Here is a 15,026-nt window from a genome sequence, read left to right as displayed (position 1 = left end):
TCTTGAAAATAATAAAGTATATTAATAAAGGCTTAGATTTATTTACTAATAAAGGCATTGAACCAGTTTATTTGTAGTGTACTGATAATAGTTTCATATAATTAGTTTGTTAATTAAACTAATAATTATAAATAATTGATTTCCGTATAAAATAATACTACAAACGCCTTGTTTTGAGGACATGAAATGAAAACCAATGCGGTATGATGAATGTCCGAAAGACGGAACTCTGTAATGGCCACCTAGTGTTCAGTAGTGTTGATGACATGTTGATATGCCTTTAAGATGACTTCTTCTATGGCGTTCGTTATTGTATGCGTAACGTATTGTTATGTAAAATGGAGGCTCTAGACCCTTCCAGAGCTGAGATCTTGAGATTTATATAATGGCATAAATGCTACCTAACGACATAAATGTCGTTTTTTTTTTTTTGGTCGAAATTTTGAGTTTCTCTGATCTTCTTGAAACTCTGGATTCTGATAGAGAGCCATGAGACTTAGACCTGAGTGCAAAAATAGAGTCTCTAGACCCTTCCAGAGCTGAGATATTGAGATATTTATAATGGCATAAATGCTACGTGGGATCTCAATATCTCAGCTCTGGAAGGGTCTAGAGCCTCCATTTTTGCACTCAGGTCTAAGTCTCGCGGCCCTCTATCATAATCCAGAGTTTTGAGAAGATTGGAGAAACTTAAATTTTCGCCCGAAAATGAAAAAACACGAAAGGGGTAACACTGTCGTTTTTTTTTTCGGGTCAAAATTTTGAATTTTGATATCTCAGCTCTGGAAGGGTCTAGAGCCTCCATTTTTGCACTCAGGTCAAAGTCTCACAGCCCTCTATCATAATCCAGAGTTTTGAGAAGATTGGAGAAACTTAATTTTTCGCCCGAAAATAAAAAAAACGAAAGGGGTAACACTGTCGTTTTTTTTCGGGTCGAAATTTTGAGTTTCGATATCTCAGCTCTGGAAGGGTCTAGAGCCTCCATTTTTGCACTCAGGTCTAAGTCTCATGGCCCTCTATCATAATCCAGAGTTTTGAGAAGATTGGAGAAACCTAAATTTTCACCCGAAAATGAAAAAAAACGAAAGGGGTAACACTGTCGTTTTTTTTTTTCGGGTCGAAATTTTGAATTTTGATATCTCAGCTCTGGAAGGGTCTAGAGCCTCCATTTTTGCACTCAGGTCAAAGTCTCACAGCCCTCTATCATAATCCACAGTTTTGAGAAGATTGGAGAAACTTGATTTTTCGCCCGAAAACGAAAAAAAACGTAAGGGGTAACACTGTCGTTTTTTTTTCGGGTCGAAATTTTGAGTTTCGATATCTCAGCTCTGGAAGGGTCTAGAGCCTCCATTTTTGCGCTGAGGTCAAAGTCTCGCGGCCCTCTATCATAATCCAGAGTTTTGAGAAGATTGGAGAAACTTGATTTTTCGCCCGAAAACGAAAAAAAAATGTAAGGGGTAACACTGTCGTTTTTTTTTCGGGTCGAAATTTTGAGTTTCGATATCTCAGCTCTAGAAGGGTCTAGAGCCTCCATTTTTGCGCTCAGGTCAAAGTCTCGCGGCCCTCTATCATAATCCAGAGTTTTGAGAAGATTGGAGAAACTTGATTTTTCGCCCGAAAACGAAAAAAAACGAAAGGGGTAACACTGTCGTTTTTTTTTCGGGTCGAAATTTTGAGTTTCGATATCTCAGCTCTGGAAGGGTCTAGAGCCTCCATTTTTGCGCTCAGGTCAAAGTCTCGTGGCCCTCTATCATAATCCAGAGTTTTGAGAAGATTGGAGAAACTTGATTTTTCGCCCGAAAACGAAAAAAAACGTAAGGGGTAAAACTGTCGTTTTTTTTTCGGGTCGAAATTTTGAGTTTCGATATCTCAGCTCTGGAAGGGTCTAGAGCCTCCATTTTTGCGCTGAGGTCAAAGTCTCGCGGCCCTCTATCATAATCCAGAGTTTTGAGAAGATTGGAGAAACTTGATTTTTCGCCCGAAAACGAAAAAAAACGTAAGGGGTAACACTGTCTTTTTTTTTCGGGTCGAAATTTTGAGTTTCGATATCTCAGCTCTGGAAGGGTCTAGAGCCTCCATTTTTGCGCTGAGGTCAAAGTCTCGCGGCCCTCTATCATAATCCAGAGTTTTGAGAAGATTGGAGAAACTTGATTTTTCGCCCAAAAACGAAAAAAAAACGTAAGGGGTAACACTGTCGTTTTTTTTTTCGGGTCGAAATTTTGAGTTTCGATATCTCAGCTCTGGAAGGGTCTAGAGCCTCCATTTTTGCACTCAGGTCAAAGTCTCACAGCCCTCTATCATAATCCAGAGTTTTGAGAAGATTGGAGAAACTTGATTTTTCGCCCGAAAACGAAAAAAAAAACGTAAGGGGTAACACTGTCGTTTTTTTTTCGGGTCCAAATTTTGAGTTTCGATATCTCAGCTCTGGAAGGGTCTAGAGCCTCCATTTTTGCGCTGAGGTCCAAGTCTCGTGGCCCTCTATCATAATCTAGAGTTTTGAGAAGATTGGAGAAACTTGATTTTTGGCCCAAAACGAAAAAAAACGTAAGGGGTAACACTGTCGTTTTTTTTTCGGGTCGAAATTTTGAGTTTCGATATCTCAGCTCTGGAAGGGTCTAGAGCCTCCATTTTTGCGCTGAGGTCAAAGTCTCGCGGCCCTCTATCATAATCCAGAGTTTTGAGAAGATTGGAGAAACTTGATTTTTCGCCCAAAAACGAAAAAAAACATAAGGGGTAACACTGTTGTTTTTTTTTTCGGGTCAAAATTTTGAGTTTCGATATCTCAGCTCTGGAAGGGTCTAGAGCCTCCATTTTTGCGCTCAGGTCAAAGTCTCGCGGCCCTCATTCAAAATCCAGAGATTTGAGAAGATTGGAGAAACTTGATTTTTCGCCCGAAAATGAAAAAAAACATAAGGGGTAACACTGTCGTTTTTTTTTCGGGTCGAAATTTTGAGTTTCGATATCTCAGCTCTGGAAGGGTCTAGAGCCTCCATTTTTGCGCTCAGGTCAAAGTCTCGCGGCCCTCTATCATAATCCAGAGTTTTGAGAAGATTGGAGAAACTTGATTTTTCGCCCAAAACTAAAAAAAACGTAAGGGGTAACACTGTCGTTTTTTTTTCGGGTCGAAATTTTGAGTTTCGATATCTCAGCTCTGGAAGGGTCTAGAGCCTCCATTTTTGCGCTCAGGTCAAAGTCTCGCGGCCCTCTATCATAATCCAGAGTTTTGAGAAGATTGGAGAAACTTGATTTTTCGCCCGAAAACGAAAAAAAACGTAAGGGGTAACACTGTGTTTTTTTTTTTCGGGTCGAAATTTTGAGTTTCGATATCTCAGCTCTGGAAGGGTCTAGAGCCTCCATTTTTGCGCTCAGGTCAAAGTCTCGCGGCCCTCTATCATAATCCAGAGTTTTGAGAAGATTGGAGAAACTTGATTTTTCGCCCGAAAACGAAAAAAAAACGTAAGGGGTAACACTGTGGTTTTTTTTTTCGGGTCGAAATTTTGAGTTTCGATATCTCAGCTCTGGAAGGGTCTAGAGCCTCCATTTTTGCACTCAGGTCAAAGTCTCACAGCCCTCTATCATAATCCAGAGTTTTGAGAAGATTGGAGAAACTTAATTTTTTGCCCGAAAATGAAAAAAAACGAAAGGGGTAACACTGTCGTTTTTTTTTTTCGGGTCGAAATTTTGAGTTTCGATATCTCAGCTCTGGAAGGGTCTAGAGCCTCCATTTTTGCACTCAGGTCAAAGTCTCACAGCCCTCTATCATAATCCAGAGTTTTGAGAAGATTGGAGAAACTTGATTTTTCGCCCGAAAACGAAAAAAAACGTAAGGGGTAACACTGTCGTTTTTTTTTCGGGTCCAAATTTTGAGTTTCGATATCTCAGCTCTGGAAGGGTCTAGAGCCTCCATTTTTGCGCTGAGGTCAAAGTCTCGCGGCCCTCTATCATAATCCAGAGTTTTGAGAAGATTGGAGAAACTTGATTTTTGGCCCAAAACGAAAAAAAACGTAAGGGGTAACACTGTCGTTTTTTTTTCGGGTCGAAATTTTGAGTTTCGATATCTCAGCTCTGGAAGGGTCTAGAGCCTCCATTTTTGCGCTCAGGTCAAAGTCTCGCGGCCCTCTATCAAAATCCAGAGTTTTGAGAAGATTGGAGAAACTTGATTTTTCGCCCGAAAATGAAAAAAAAACATAAGGGGTAACACTGTCGTTTTTTTTTTCGGGTCGAAATTTTGAGTTTCGATATCTCAGCTCTGGAAGGGTCTAGAGCCTCCATTTTTGCGCTCAGGTCAAAGTCTCGCGGCCCTCTATCATAATCCAGAGTTTTGAGAAGATTGGAGAAGCTTGATTTTTCGCCCAAAACTAAAAAAAACGTAAGGGGTAACACTGTCGTTTTTTTTTCGGGTCCAAATTTTGAGTTTCGATATCTCAGCTCTGGAAGGGTCTAGAGCCTCCATTTTTGCGCTGAGGTCAAAGTCTCGCGGCCCTCTATCATAATCCAGAGTTTTGAGAAGATTGGAGAAACTTGATTTTTGGCCCAAAACGAAAAAAAACGTAAGGGGTAACACTGTCGTTTTTTTTTCGGGTCGAAATTTTGAGTTTCGATATCTCAGCTCTGGAAGGGTCTAGAGCCTCCATTTTTGCGCTGAGGTCAAAGTCTTGCGGCCCTCTATCATAATCCAGAGTTTTGAGAAGATTGGAGAAACTTGATTTTTCGCCCGAAAATGAAAAAAAACATAAGGGGTAACACTGTCGTTTTTTTTTTTCGGGTCAAAATTTTGAGTTTCGATATCTCAGCTCTGGAAGGGTCTAGAGCCTCCATTTTTGCGCTCAGGTCAAAGTCTCGCGGCCCTCTATCATAATCCAGAGTTTTGAGAAGATTGGAGAAACTTGATTTTTCACCCAAAACTAAAAAAAACGTAAGGGGTAACACTGTCGTTTTTTTTTCGGGTCGAAATTTTGAGTTTCGATATCTCAGCTCTGGAAGGGTCTAGAGCCTCCATTTTTGCGCTCAGGTCAAAGTCTCGCGGCCCTCTATCATAATCCAGAGTTTTGAGAAGATTGGAGAAACTTGATTTTTCGCCCGAAAACGAAAAAAAACGTAAGGGGTAACACTGTGGGGTTTTTTTTTTCGGGTCGAAATTTTGAGTTTCGATATCTCAGCTCTGGAAGGGTCTAGAGCCTCCATTTTTGCGCTCAGGTCAAAGTCTCACGGCCCTCTATCATAATCCAGAGTTTTGAGAAGATTGGAGAAACTTGATTTTTCGCCAGAAAACGAAAAAAAACGTAAGGGGTAACACTGTGGTTTTTTTTTTCGGGTCGAAATTTTGAGTTTCGATATCTCAGCTCTGGAAGGGTCTAGAGCCTCCATTTTTGCACTCAGGTCAAAGTCTCACAGCCCTCTATCATAATCCAGAGTTTTGAGAAGATTGGAGAAACTTAATTTTTTGCCCGAAAATGAAAAAAAACGAAAGGGGTAACACTGTCGTTTTTTTTTTTCGGGTCGAAATTTTGAGTTTCGATATCTCAGCTCTGGAAGGGTCTAGAGCCTCCATTTTTGCACTCAGGTCAAAGTCTCACAGCCCTCTATCATAATCCAGAGTTTTGAGAAGATTGGAGAAACTTAATTTTTTGCCGGAAAATGAAAAAAAAAACGAAAGGGGTAACACTGTCGTTTTTTTTTCGGGTCGAAATTTTGAATTTCGATATCTCAGCTCTGGAAGGGTCTAGAGCCTCCATTTTTGCACTCAGGTCAAAGTCTCACAGCCCTCTATCATAATCCAGAGTTTTGAGAAGATTGGAGAAACTTGATTTTTCGCCCAAAAACGGAAAAAAAACGTAAGGGGTAACACTGTCGTTTTTTTTTCGGGTCGAAATTTTGAGTTTCGATATCTCAGCTCTGGAAGGGTCTAGAGCCTCCATTTTTGCACTCAGGTCAAAGTCTCACAGCCCTCTATCATAATCCAGAGTTTTGAGAAGATTGGAGAAACTTAATTTTTTGCCCGAAAATGAAAAAAAACGAAAGGGGTAACACTGTGGGTTTTTTTTTTCGGGTCGAAATTTTGAGTTTCGATATCTCAGCTCTGGAAGGGTCTAGAGCCTCCATTTTTGCGCTCAGGTCAAAGTCTCGCGGCCCTCTATCATAATCCAGAGTTTTGAGAAGATTGGAGAAACTTGATTTTTCGCCCGAAAACGAAAAAAAACGTAAGGGGTAACACTGTGTTTTTTTTTTCGGGTCGAAATTTTGAGTTTCGATATCTCAGCTCTGGAAGGGTCTAGAGCCTCCATTTTTGCACTCAGGTCAAAGTCTCACAGCCCTCTATCATAATCCAGAGTTTTGAGAAGATTGGAGAAACTTAATTTTTTGCCCGAAAATGAAAAAAAACGAAAGGGGTAACACTGTCGTTTTTTTTTTCGGGTCGAAATTTTGAGTTTCGATATCTCAGCTCTGGAAGGTTCTAGAGCCTCCATTTTTGCACTCAGGTCAAAGTCTCACAGCCCTCTATCATAATCCAGAGTTTTGAGAAGATTGGAGAAACTTAATTTTTTGCCCGAAAATGAAAAAAAACGAAAGGGGTAACACTGTCGTTTTTTTTTTTCGGGTCGAAATTTTGAGTTTCGATATCTCAGCTCTGGAAGGGTCTAGAGCCTCCATTTTTGCACTCAGGTCAAAGTCTCACAGCCCTCTATCATAATCCAGAGTTTTGAGAAGATTGGAGAAACTTGATTTTTCGCCCGAAAACGAAAAAAAACGTAAGGGGTAACACTGTCGTTTTTTTTTCGGGTCCAAATTTTGAGTTTCGATATCTCAGCTCTGGAAGGGTCTAGAGCCTCCATTTTTGCGCTGAGGTCAAAGTCTCGTGGCCCTCTATCATAATCCAGAGTTTTGAGAAGATTGGAGAAACTTGATTTTTGGCCCAAAACGAAAAAAAACGTAAGGGGTAACACTGTCGTTTTCTTTTCGGGTCGAAATTTTGAGTTTCGATATCTCAGCTCTGGAAGGGTCTAGAGCCTCCATTTTTGCGCTGAGGTCAAAGTCTCGCGGCCCTCTATCATAATCCAGAGTTTTGAGAAGATTGGAGAAACTTGATTTTTCGCCCAAAAACGAAAAAAAAACATAAGGGGTAACACTGTCGTTTTTTTTTTCGGGTCAAAATTTTGAGTTTCGATATCTCAGCTCTGGAAGGGTCTAGAGCCTCCATTTTTGCGCTCAGGTCAAAGTCTCGCGGCCCTCTATCAAAATCCAGAGTTTTGAGAAGATTGGAGAAACTTGATTTTTCGCCCGAAAATGAAAAAAAAACATAAGGGGTAACACTGTCGTTTTTTTTTTCGGGTCGAAATTTTGAGTTTCGATATCTCAGCTCTGGAAGGGTCTAGAGCCTCCATTTTTGCGCTCAGGTCAAAGTCTCGCGGCCCTCTATCATAATCCAGAGTTTTGAGAAGATTGGAGAAACTTGATTTTTCGCCCAAAACTAAAAAAAACGTAAGGGGTAACACTGTCGTTTTTTTTTCGGGTCCAAATTTTGAGTTTCGATATCTCAGCTCTGGAAGGGTCTAGAGCCTCCATTTTTGCGCTGAGGTCAAAGTCTCGCGGCCCTCTATCATAATCCAGAGTTTTGAGAAGATTGGAGAAACTTGATTTTTGGCCCAAAACGAAAAAAAACGTAAGGGGTAACACTGTCGTTTTTTTTTTCGGGTCGAAATTTTGAGTTTCGATATCTCAGCTCTGGAAGGGTCTAGAGCCTCCATTTTTGCGCTGAGGTCAAAGTCTTGCGGCCCTCTATCATAATCCAGAGTTTTGAGAAGATTGGAGAAACTTGATTTTTCGCCCGAAAATGAAAAAAAACATAAGGGGTAACACTGTCGTTTTTTTTTTTCGGGTCAAAATTTTGAGTTTCGATATCTCAGCTCTGGAAGGGTCTAGAGCCTCCATTTTTGCGCTCAGGTCAAAGTCTCGCGGCCCTCTATCATAATCCAGAGTTTTGAGAAGATTGGAGAAACTTGATTTTTCACCCAAAACTAAAAAAAACGTAAGGGGTAACACTGTCGTTTTTTTTTCGGGTCGAAATTTTGAGTTTCGATATCTCAGCTCTGGAAGGGTCTAGAGCCTCCATTTTTGCGCTCAGGTCAAAGTCTCGCGGCCCTCTATCATAATCCAGAGTTTTGAGAAGATTGGAGAAACTTGATTTTTCGCCCGAAAACGAAAAAAAACGTAAGGGGTAACACTGTGGGGGTTTTTTTTTCGGGTCGAAATTTTGAGTTTCGATATCTCAGCTCTGGAAGGGTCTAGAGCCTCCATTTTTGCGCTCAGGTCAAAGTCTCGCGGCCCTCTATCATAATCCAGAGTTTTGAGAAGATTGGAGAAACTTGATTTTTCGCCCGAAAACGAAAAAAAACGTAAGGGGTAACACTGTGGGTTTTTTTTTTCGGGTCGAAATTTTGAGTTTCGATATCTCAGCTCTGGAAGGGTCTAGAGCCTCCATTTTTGCACTCAGGTCAAAGTCTCACAGCCCTCTATCATAATCCAGAGTTTTGAGAAGATTGGAGAAACTTGATTTTTCGCCCAAAACTAAAAAAAACGTAAGGGGTAACACTGTCGTTTTTTTTTCGGGTCCAAATTTTGAGTTTCGATATCTCAGCTCTGGAAGGGTCTAGAGCCTCCATTTTTGCGCTGAGGTCAAAGTCTCGCGGCCCTCTATCATAATCCAGAGTTTTGAGAAGATTGGAGAAACTTGATTTTTGGCCCAAAACGAAAAAAAACGTAAGGGGTAACACTGTCGTTTTTTTTTCGGGTCGAAATTTTGAGTTTCGATATCTCAGCTCTGGAAGGGTCTAGAGCCTCCATTTTTGCGCTGAGGTCAAAGTCTTGCGGCCCTCTATCATAATCCAGAGTTTTGAGAAGATTGGAGAAACTTGATTTTTCGCCCGAAAATGAAAAAAAACATAAGGGGTAACACTGTCGTTTTTTTTTTCGGGTCAAAATTTTGAGTTTCGATATCTCAGCTCTGGAAGGGTCTAGAGCCTCCATTTTTGCGCTCAGGTCAAAGTCTCGCGCCCTCTATCATAATCCAGAGTTTTGAGAAGATTGGAGAAACTTGATTTTTCACCCAAAACTAAAAAAAACGTAAGGGGTAACACTGTGGGGGGTTTTTTTTCGGGTCGAAATTTTGAGTTTCGATATCTCAGCTCTGGAAGGGTCTAGAGCCTCCATTTTTGCGCTCAGGTCAAAGTCTCGCGGCCCTCTATCATAATCCAGAGTTTTGAGAAGATTGGAGAAACTTGATTTTTCGCCCGAAAACGAAAAAAAACGTAAGGGGTAACACTGTGGGGTTTTTTTTTTCGGGTCGAAATTTTGAGTTTCGATATCTCAGCTCTGGAAGGGTCTAGAGCCTCCATTTTTGCGCTCAGGTCAAAGTCTCGCGGCCCTCTATCATAATCCAGAGTTTTGAGAAGATTGGAGAAACTTGATTTTTCGCCCGAAAACGAAAAAAAACGTAAGGGGTAACACTGTGGGTTTTTTTTTCGGGTCGAAATTTTGAGTTTCGATATCTCAGCTCTGGAAGGGTCTAGAGCCTCCATTTTTGCACTCAGGTCAAAGTCTCACAGCCCTCTATCATAATCCAGAGTTTTGAGAAGATTGGAGAAACTTAATTTTTTGCCCGAAAATGAAAAAAAACGAAAGGGGTAACACTGTCGTTTTTTTTTTTCGGGTCGAAATTTTGAGTTTCGATATCTCAGCTCTGGAAGGGTCTAGAGCCTCCATTTTTGCACTCAGGTCAAAGTCTCACAGCCCTCTATCATAATCCAGAGTTTTGAGAAGATTGGAGAAACTTAATTTTTTGCCCGAAAATGAAAAAAAAAAACGAAAGGGGTAACACTGTCGTTTTTTTTTCGGGTCGAAATTTTGAATTTCGATATCTCAGCTCTGGAAGGGTCTAGAGCCTCCATTTTTGCACTCAGGTCAAAGTCTCACAGCCCTCTATCATAATCCAGAGTTTTGAGAAGATTGGAGAAACTTGATTTTTCGCCCAAAAACGGAAAAAAAACGTAAGGGGTAACACTGTCGTTTTTTTTTCGGGTCGAAATTTTGAGTTTCGATATCTCAGCTCTGGAAGGGTCTAGAGCCTCCATTTTTGCGCTGAGGTCAAAGTCTCGCGGCCCTCTATCATAATCCAGAGTTTTGAGAAGATTGGGAAAAACTTGATTTTTCGCCCCGAAAACGAAAAAAAACGTAAGGGGTAACACTGTCGTTTTTTTTTCGGGTCGAAATTTTGAGTTTCGATATCTCAGCTCTGGAAGGGTCTAGAGCCTCCATTTTTGCACTCAGGTCAAAGTCTCACAGCCCTCTATCATAATCCAGAGTTTTGAGAAGATTGGAGAAACTTAATTTTTTGCCCGAAAATGAAAAAAAACGAAAGGGGTAACACTGTGGTTTTTTTTTTTCGGGTCGAAATTTTGAGTTTCGATATCTCAGCTCTGGAAGGGTCTAGAGCCTCCATTTTTGCACTCAGGTCAAAGTCTCGCGGCCCTCTATCATAATCCAGAGTTTTGAGAAGATTGGAGAAACTTGATTTTTCGCCCGAAAACGAAAAAAAACGTAAGGGGTAACACTGTGTTTTTTTTTTCGGGTCGAAATTTTGAGTTTCGATATCTCAGCTCTGGAAGGGTCTAGAGCCTCCATTTTTGCACTCAGGTCAAAGTCTCACAGCCCTCTATCATAATCCAGAGTTTTGAGAAGATTGGAGAAACTTAATTTTTTGCCCGAAAATGAAAAAAAACGAAAGGGGTAACACTGTCGTTTTTTTTTTTCGGGTCGAAATTTTGAGTTTCGATATCTCAGCTCTGGAAGGGTCTAGAGCCTCCATTTTTGCACTCAGGTCAAAGTCTCACAGCCCTCTATCATAATCCAGAGTTTTGAGAAGATTGGAGAAACTTAATTTTTTGCCCGAAAATGAAAAAAAAACGAAAGGGGTAACACTGTCGTTTTTTTTTCGGGTCGAAATTTTGAATTTCGATATCTCAGCTCTGGAAGGGTCTAGAGCCTCCATTTTTGCACTCAGGTCAAAGTCTCACAGCCCTCTATCATAATCCAGAGTTTTGAGAAGATTGGAGAAACTTAATTTTTTGCCCGAAAATGAAAAAAAACGAAAGGGGTAACACTGTGGTTTTTTTTTTTCGGGTCGAAATTTTGAGTTTCGATATCTCAGCTCTTTAAGGGTCTAGAGCCTCCATTTTTGCACTCAGGTCAAAGTCTCACAGCCCTCTATCATAATCCAGAGTTTTGAGAAGATTGGAGAAACTTAATTTTTTGCCCGAAAATGAAAAAAAACGAAAGGGGTAACACTGTCGTTTTTTTTTTCGGGTCGAAATTTTGAATTTCGATATCTCAGCTCTGGAAGGGTCTAGAGCCTCCATTTTTGCACTCAGGTCAAAGTCTCACAGCCCTCTATCATAATCCAGAGTTTTGAGAAGATTGGAGAAACTTGATTTTTCGCCCAAAAACGGAAAAAAAACGTAAGGGGTAACACTGTGGTTTTTTTTTTCGGGTCGAAATTTTGAGTTTCGATATCTCAGCTCTGGAAGGGTCTAGAGCCTCCATTTTTGCGCTCAGGTCAAAGTCTCACAGCCCTCTATCATAATCCAGAGTTTTGAGAAGATTGGAGAAACTTAATTTTTTGCCCGAAAATGAAAAAAAAAAACGAAAGGGGTAACACTGTGGTTTTTTTTTTTCGGGTCGAAATTTTGAGTTTCGATATCTCAGCTCTGGAAGGGTCTAGAGCCTCCATTTTTGCGCTCAGGTCAAAGTCTCGCGGCCCTCTATCATAATCCAGAGTTTTGAGAAGATTGGAGAAACTTGATTTTTCGCCCGAAAACGAAAAAAAAACGTAAGGGGTAACACTGTGGTTTTTTTTTTCGGGTCGAAATTTTGAGTTTCGATATCTCAGCTCTGGAAGGGTCTAGAGCCTCCATTTTTGCGCTCAGGTCAAAGTCTCGTGGCCCTCTATCAAAATCCAGAGTTTTGAGAAGATTGGAGAAACTTGATTTTTCGCCCGAAAATGAAAAAAAACGTAAGGGGTAACACTGTCGTTTTTTTTTTGGGTCGAAATTTTGAGTTTCGATATCTCAGCTCTGGAAGGGTCTAGAGCCTCCATTTTTGCGCTGAGGTCAAAGTCTCGCGGCCCTCTATCATAATCCAGAGTTTTGAGAAGATTGGAGAAACTTGATTTTTCGCCCGAAAACGAAAAAAAACGTAAGGGGTAACACTGTCGTTTTTTTTTCGGGTCGAAATTTTGAGTTTCGATATCTCAGCTCTGGAAGGGTCTAGAGCCTCCATTTTTGCGCTCAGGTCAAGGTCTCGCGGCCCTCTATCATAATCCAGAGTTTTGAGAAGATTGGAGAAACTTGATTTTTCGCCCGAAAACGAAAAAAAACGAAAGGGGTAACACTGTCGTTTTTTTTTCGGGTCGAAATTTTGAGTTTCGATATCTCAGCTCTGGAAGGGTCTAGAGCCTCCATTTTTGCGCTCAGGTCAAAGTCTCGCGGCCCTCTATCATAATCCAGAGTTTTGAGAAGATTGGAGAAACTTGATTTTTCGCCCGAAAATGAAAAAAAACGAAAGGGGTAACACTGTCGTTTTTTTTTCGGGTCGAAATTTTGAGTTTCGATATCTCAGCTCTGGAAGGGTCTAGAGCCTCCATTTTTGCGCTCAGGTCAAAGTCTCGCAGCCCTCTATCAAAATCCAGAGTTTTGAGAAGATTGGAGAAACTTGATTTTTCGCCCGAAAATGAAAAAAAACATAAGGGGTAACACTGTCGTTTTTTTTTTCGGGTCGAAATTTTGAGTTTCGATATCTCAGCTCTGGAAGGGTCTAGAGCCTCCATTTTTGCGCTCAGGTCAAAGTCTCGCGGCCCTCTATCATAATCCAGAGTTTTGAGAAGATTGGAGAAACTTGATTTTTCGCCCAAAACTAAAAAAAACGTAAGGGGTAACACTGTCGTTTTTTTTTCGGGTCCAAATTTTGAGTTTCGATATCTCAGCTCTGGAAGGGTCTAGAGCCTCCATTTTTGCGCTGAGGTCAAAGTCTCGCGGCCCTCTATCATAATCCAGAGTTTTGAGAAGATTGGAGAAACTTGATTTTTCACCCGAAAATGAAAAAAAACATAAGGGGTAACACTGTGGGTTTTTTTTCGGGTCGAAATTTTGAGTTTCGATATCTCAGCTCTGGAAGGGTCTAGAGCCTCCATTTTTGCGCTCAGGTCAAAGTCTCGCGGCCCTCTATCATAATCCAGAGTTTTGAGAAGATTGGAGAAACTTGATTTTTCACCCAAAACTAAAAAAAACGTAAGGGGTAACACTGTCGTTTTTTTTTCGGGTCGAAATTTTGAGTTTAGATATCTCAGCTCTGGAAGGGTCTAGAGCCTCCATTTTTGCGCTCAGGTCAAAGTCTCGCGGCCCTCTATCATAATCCAGAGTTTTGAGAAGATTGGAGAAACTTGATTTTTCGCCCGAAAATGAAAAAAAACATAAGGGGTAACACTGTCGTTTTTTTTTCGGGTCGAAATTTTGAGTTTCGATATCTCAGCTCTGGAAGGGTCTAGAGCCTCCATTTTTGCGCTCAGGTCAAAGTCTCGCGGCCCTCTATCATAATCCAGAGTTTTGAGAAGATTGGAGAAACTTGATTTTTCACCCAAAACTAAAAAAAACGTAAGGGGTAACACTGTCGTTTTTTTTTCGGGTCGAAATTTTGAGTTTCGATATCTCAGCTCTGGAAGGGTCTAGAGCCTCCATTTTTGCGCTGAGGTCAAAGTCTCGCGGCCCTCTATCATAATCCAGAGTTTTGAGAAGATTGGAGAAACTTGATTTTTCGCCCGAAAACGAAAAAAAACGTAAGGGGTAACACTGTGGGTTTTTTTTTTTCGGGTCGAAATTTTGAGTTTCGATATCTCAGCTCTGGAAGGGTCTAGAGCCTCCATTTTTGCGCTCAGGTCAAAGTCTCGCGGCCCTCTATCATAATCCAGAGTTTTGAGAAGATTGGAGAAACTTGATTTTTCGCCCGAAAACGAAAAAAAAAACGTAAGGGGTAACACTGTGGTTTTTTTTTTCGGGTCGAAATTTTGAGTTTCGATATCTCAGCTCTGGAAGGGTCTAGAGCCTCCATTTTTGCGCTCAGGTCAAAGTCTCGTGGCCCTCTATCAAAATCCAGAGTTTTGAGAAGATTGGAGAAACTTGATTTTTCGCCCGAAAATGAAAAAAAACGTAAGGGGTAACACTGTCGTTTTTTTTTCGGGTCGAAATTTTGAGTTTCGATATCTCAGCTCTGGAAGGGTCTAGAGCCTCCATTTTTGCGCTGAGGTCAAAGTCTCGCGGCCCTCTATCATAATCCAGAGTTTTGAGAAGATTGGAGAAACTTGATTTTTCGCCCGAAAACGAAAAAAAACGTAAGGGGTAACACTGTCGTTTTTTTTTCGGGTCGAAATTTTGAGTTTCGATATCTCAGCTCTGGAAGGGTCTAGAGCCTCCATTTTTGCGCTCAGGTCAAGGTCTCGCGGCCCTCTATCATAATCCAGAGTTTTGAGAAGATTGGAGAAACTTGATTTTTCGCCCGAAAATGAAAAAAAACGAAAGGGGTAACACTGTCGTTTTTTTTTCGGGTCGAAATTTTGAGTTTCGATATCTCAGCTCTGGAAGGGTCTAGAGCCTCCATTTTTGCGCTCAGGTCAAAGTCTCGCGGCCCTCTATCATAATCCAGAGTTTTGAGAAGATTGGAGAAACTTGATTTTTCGCCCAAAAACGGAAAAAAAACGTAAGGGGTAACACTGTCGTTTTTTTTTCGGGTCGAAATTTTGAGTTTCGATATCTCAGCTCTGGAAGGGTCTAGAGCCTCCATTTTTGCGCTCAGGTCAAAGTCTCGCGGCCCTCTATCATAATCCAGAGTTTTGAGAAGATTGGAGAAACTTGATTTTTCACCCAAAACTAAAAAAAACGTAAGGGGTAACACTGTCGTTTTTTTTTCGGGTCGAAATTTTGAGT

General features: G+C 41.0%; 1 protein-coding gene across 1 annotated transcript in view; it reads right to left on the bottom strand.

Moving 5' to 3' along the window:
- The window catches only part of LOC120475474 (GTPase IMAP family member 7), a 67,940-nt gene that overhangs the window by 1,214 nt on the left and 51,700 nt on the right, over positions 1–15,026 (bottom strand). The window lies entirely within an intron of this gene.

This window comes from Pimephales promelas, chromosome 3 (genome assembly GCF_988280905.1).
Source record: "Pimephales promelas chromosome 3, fPimPro1.hap1.1, whole genome shotgun sequence".
Taxonomy (NCBI): domain Eukaryota; kingdom Metazoa; phylum Chordata; class Actinopteri; order Cypriniformes; family Leuciscidae; genus Pimephales; species Pimephales promelas.
Note: the sequence above shows the minus strand (reverse complement) of the source record. Positions and strands in the feature narration are given on the sequence as shown.